This window comes from Perna viridis, chromosome 3 (genome assembly GCF_037379345.1).
Source record: "Perna viridis isolate PV_CMFRI_1.1 ecotype Kerala chromosome 3, ASM3737934v1, whole genome shotgun sequence".
In the NCBI taxonomy this organism is placed as follows: domain Eukaryota; kingdom Metazoa; phylum Mollusca; class Bivalvia; order Mytilida; family Mytilidae; genus Perna; species Perna viridis.
The window spans coordinates 51,039,123-51,044,993 of record NC_142447.1 but is presented as its reverse complement, the minus strand read 5'-3'; positions in this window follow the sequence as shown (position 1 = coordinate 51,044,993).

The window sequence follows — 5,871 nt, the reverse complement described above, 5'->3', positions numbered from 1 at the left end:
ACTAATATATCCCACGGGAAACCGTTTTGCGATTACGACGGTACTCAATCGACCAATCAGCTTTCGCCATTCGGAATCAACCCGCCTCCTTTGTAACAGCAGCTCAACTAAGGGAATGTAGAAACCAATCAATGAATACTTAGGGTCATTGATAATTCCACAAGCACATGTTATTTTCATCTCATCAAGAAAGAGAACATAGTATCGACATCAGTCCACCAGTAACAGTAAATATGAAGTCAAATACAGCAATATTTTATCATTTTTATTTGAATCTTTTTGATATAAATCATAACAGTATCTAACAATAATTTCGTTTTTCTTCTCAAAATACAGAATTATGTACGAATGAAATGAAAACAAAAGCACGTGTATTTAACTGGAAAGCCACGCCTCCTTTCCGCCAGCGACTCGAGAACCATCTGGAGACTATTATCTAAACATAACTGTTATACTAGAAACATTTTTTTTGTAGAATTCATGTAAAAACATCACAATTTCTTATTTATTCTGTTAAAATTTTAAATGATGTCACGTAACCCGTAGAATTCACAATTCTCTGCCTTTATTTTTGACTAAATAAACAATCCCAAGCACTACGATCAAAATTTTGATGAATACCTTTAGTAACTTATTTAATCGTTGATATATTAGTATGATAACCTACATGTTTATATTTTTGATTTAAAGAAAAATGAGAAATTCAGACGTCATCAGAAATTTGTGAGAAAAACAAATCTAATTGGCTAATTCTTAAAATTAAGGCAATGCACCACCATTTTGCACCTTGATATTTAAACTTGTCAAAATCTAAAGAAAAAAAAAGATAAAAACATTATATTTAATATACGAAATCTAACGAGCATTGTCATAATGATATGACCAGCGGGCACAGACATTTATCTTCTATTATCATTCAATATTGATACAGTTACAATAGAACTAATGGAATCGAAAGTGATATTAAAGTGTCTTATACATTATTAATATTAAATGTATTAAACAAGCTCAGTTAGTTTAAATAATAATAATAATAATAATAATAATAATAATAACAATAACAATACTTTTCAATGATCGACCTAAGCACCAAAATACAGCTTAGTTCAATTGACATTATATAAAACATAAGTTGAACAAACTCGGCGGGTATCTGTCGGTTGGAATTAGTAAAGACACATAAGATGTATATTTGTTGACAAATCTTACTAGAGATCAACAGATGTAGGTAGCGTTACCCTAAAGATGAATTTGTGAACTATAATTTAAACATATATATTTTCTTATTTACGAACAATCGAAATGGAGGGCAAGTGATTACACCATCGTCCCATTCCCACAATGCTCGTGCCTCCATGTGTACAATTGTAACAATGACGTTATCCATGTCCGTGCAATAATTATACTCCTCTGTTTGCCTCTACAGGGCTTCCCAGAATTCCACTTTACAAACAAAACCTTATTTAGTATTTTCTTATGCACGAAATGGTAAAATCACATAAATCTGCTCGTTAAAAAAAAAAAAAAACAAAACAGCAACAACGAAAACAAAAAAAACAAAAACAAAAACAAGTAGAAAAAAAAACTACAATAGAATACCACTTTGTTGAATAGTAGTACTCTGCATACTACATTTTTTTTTCTTTTTTTACTATATGTATAGTTTTGGTGAATACACTATATTATTTTTATGATTTAATGAATGCAGACCTTTTTTCAAAGTTCTAATACCTTCAATATTACAAAGGCATGATCTTTCTCCATCATATTTTCAATAGCCATTACTTAGCAACAGTATCATATTTTTACCACCGAATTCATCGCAAACATTGGTTCAAAATGGTTCAAACTTAGTGTGGATTCCAGTTACTAAAGAGAAAAAGTTGATGGAAATATTGCTGGCTTAATTCTCGAAAAAAGAAAATCTCCTGTGAATTATAAAACCAGAAGACACATCAAAACGACGTTTCTACCTACAAAATACTTTTACCAACTGATTATTTGACGTAAAAATTCAAAGGGCTCCCAAATGAATTACTCTTTTTAGGGCTTTTAGTATTAGTTTTTCACTTACTGATGTGATATTTACAATGAAGTCATTTTTTAAAGAAAATTGAAACAATAACTGACAACTTTCTCTTTTTAACAGTCTGATTACCTATTATTTGAACAAATATGGCGTTATTTATGTTTTAACTTTACAAAAGAGTATAATGAAAGAAAAGTAAAGCATATTCTTTATTTTCGTGACCATATTTTTCATAAACCAGTTTTCAGCAGAAAGAAGGAATATACATATATATTTACGGACTATTCCATGACAACATAACTCCAGATTAAGAGATGATTTGAATTCAATTCAACTTATGACAGAGCTGTCGAAAATCGTTGCACCGACCGGACCTTAGGTTCGATATACGCTACCGTCGTGTCAGACAAGATGACCGGATCGCTTTTTAGGCAACTAGGGCCAACTAAAGAGCTCGGAGATGACCGACACCCGACAAAACTATCAGGCGCGAAGCTGCCGTTAGGCAAAAAAGCTTTTGCCTGCACTTAATTTTGCCAATTTTTTTTGTTGAGATAATATACATCCAGGAGAGGCATAAATGATCCTCTAAAACGCTATCTCCGCGGAGCTTCGAGGGGGGGGGGACCCCTGCCGTAATTTTGCCTACTCTTCAATTTGGCCTCAGCTACGCGCCTGTCTATTCAGTCGCGCTGAACATCTCTTTGTAATCTGATTAAAATACATGATCTGACATGGTAGATTTAATTTAAGATTTAATTTTAATTAGATTAATCTCACCATATTTTTCACTCAGAAGGCACTGACTGCACATGTTAATATTTTGCCCTTTTTGTCTAGAAAGTTTTTCGTCCTAAACAGATATAATTCGATATTTCTGATCTATTTTTATATCTGGCATATGAGACTCGGCGTCATTGTCATTCACAAAGACTCCCAGCGATTTATTACAACCATACAAATCAAGTTGAATCATCACGAATTGTACGATATTACTTCATAAGATTTGAAGGATGAAATATACTCTGGAAGGACGTACGTTAAAAACTGAGAAATAATATAAATGGCATTGTTATGAAATTTAGTATTTCTTATTGCTGTCGAATATGTACGCTGAAATTACGTCAATATAATCAAGGAGCCTGAGGTTTTTTTTTAAATTGTGGAAATTCATGAGCCGAGCAAAGACGAAGGAAAACTAAATTGGAGACATCGGATCACTAATTCACCTCATGTAACGTAGTTGTTTTTAAAATGTGTGATAATTAAACCAAATGAAAAAACCCAAAAACACTTGAAATTGAAAGTTCGACCAAGTGTAACCAAGGTTGTAGAGATACCAAAAACTCGAAAGTGAAATGTACCAACCAAGAGTAACGACGATTATAGAAATACTTTACAAAACTTGAATCAAAAGTAACGACAGTTATTGAGAGAGCACTAAATCTCAAGTTATTACAGAAATACCAAAAACTCGAAATTCATGAAACAGATACACCAGCAACCCGAACTCCGTCCAACTCTTAGGGGTCATAGAACAGGTTCATCAGGAACCCGAACTCAGTCCAAATCTTCGGGATCATAGAACAGATACATCAGCAACCCGAACTCCGTCCAAAACTTAGGGTTCATAGAACAGGTAAAACACCTAGGGATCAGATATCTTAGAACAGGTATTTCAGCAATCGCCCAAATCTTAGAGGTCACAGAGCAGATCAAAATCTAGGGAACAGAGAACAGATCCACAACTTATCGAGTTGGCATCGGAGTAGTGCATTATCAGGGGTTAAAATGTCAAAAGCTTTTCTATACAACAACTCTTTGCTAATATCAATTGATGTGTATTACAAAGTCCGTGTTATTTCAACAAAAGCTTTTGAATTCCATTTTTAGCGGATTTCCTTTTCTAGGTATAGTCGGTTTATCTATATACCATAGTTTCTCTTGATGTTTAAGAAATACCTCATGGCAGTCAATCAAAGGCTGGATATTTTCATGAATTTAAATCAAAAATATTTAGGGTCAAACTCATGAGTTCAGTTTTATATAACAAATTTTCTTACATTGCGGATTTCTACACGCGAACTTACTTCAAGTCCGTATATGAGTAAAAAAAAACAACTGTAGTTTGGTTTGCTGGAGTATATCTTGGCGTAACGGTCATTGTTACTCAAAATATATATATCTATAGTCCCCATGTCCGGTTATGCTTCTTATTTGTTATATTACTTGGTGTTGATGTATCTTTATTTTGATGCATATTCTCTACTATTTTACCTGATACCATCAGAGATTGTCCTATCGTAAACGCTATCCAGTTATACATCATGTGCTAATGTTCACGCTTTAGAATTACTTTGAGGAAGCATAACTTGGTTAATAAAATTACATTATAATATAGTCCGGTAGAGCGTTGGATTTAGTGCATAGTATTTTGCCAAAGATGTACGAGCAGAGAATGCGTTCGAATCCCGCTGCATCGCAAATTTGCAGCCTCGCATCGAGTCCATGGTTTGAGTGTACCTTAGACTTGATTATATATGTATATGAATCCCTACATCAACATTTTATGTTGATCCTAGCCGTGTATGCCATATGTCTATATAGTAACGATAGTGGAGTTCCCCATCCCATTAAAATTCTTAGATATATGCCCTTAATTAAAACCGTAATTTCAGAAGTTCTACTGTCGACACTTAATGTCCGTTCTAAATATGACCAATTATTTTCATCGATCATAGGAATTCTTCTAATTTTTATAAGACTTTAGCTTCAAATATCTTGCAAGTAACAGAAACTGTACACCCTTCCAAAGCATCAGAGTTCACCCGGGTTTTATGTTGTTTTTCTGAGTACATTTTTGGTTCTTGTGTGTTTTACGATTTGTTCTTAGTATTTGGTTCTCTTGGTGCTCCCGGTATTGTTTTAGTCTGTTCTTTTGGTGTTCCCGGCATTGTTTTGTCTGTTCTCTTGGGTGCTCCCGGCATTATTTTTTTCGTTCTTTTTGGTGCTACCGGCATTGATTTTTCTGTTCTCTTGGTTGCTCCCGGCATTGTTTTGTCCACCTTGTTTGTATGTTTGGTATTGCTTTTTCTTTTTTCATATTTTTTATACTATTTGCTATTTTATTGTTTGATATTTTCATGTTCTTTTTTTTATATATAAAAATACTCTCTAAATGATTTTTAGAACTAAGCACTATTTCACCAGTACATATAATATATATCATTGGAATATAAGAAATTGATTTAGGTATAAATAGATGTACCTTTCATATAAGCTAAATGCACGTTATTTATGGGATAGAGAAATATAAAAAAAAAAACCACACACACACGAATGATCATATCGTAAATCTTTACCCTGCCTTTGGGTGATAAATATCCTATCAAATGTTAAAATCGGACGAAAAAATATTCTACTGAAACTTGTCTCCATGATTCTGAGAAGCATTATATTATTGTTAATCCAGTCGCGTTAACGACAAAAACAAAAGCAAAGCCGATCTATCGTTTTGTAATCGACTTTTTAATAACGTTGTCAAATTGAAAATGACACCTTTGTTTCGAGTTTGTATATTTAATTTCCCTTGGAAATTCAGAACTTGTAAATTTATGACTTTTCTTCAATGCAATAAACGTCGAAAGACACAGGAGAAAATTCTTATGCAAATCTGCCAAAATCAATTATCAAAATGTGACAATTTATTGGCCAGCCTTAGGCATAGTGAAGCTGGAAATCGGTAGACATTTCTGCAACGAATTCTACTTTCCGTATATATTTAATTGAGATACTCATAAAAATGATTTATGTCATCTGGACATAGTTTTTATTTAAATTAT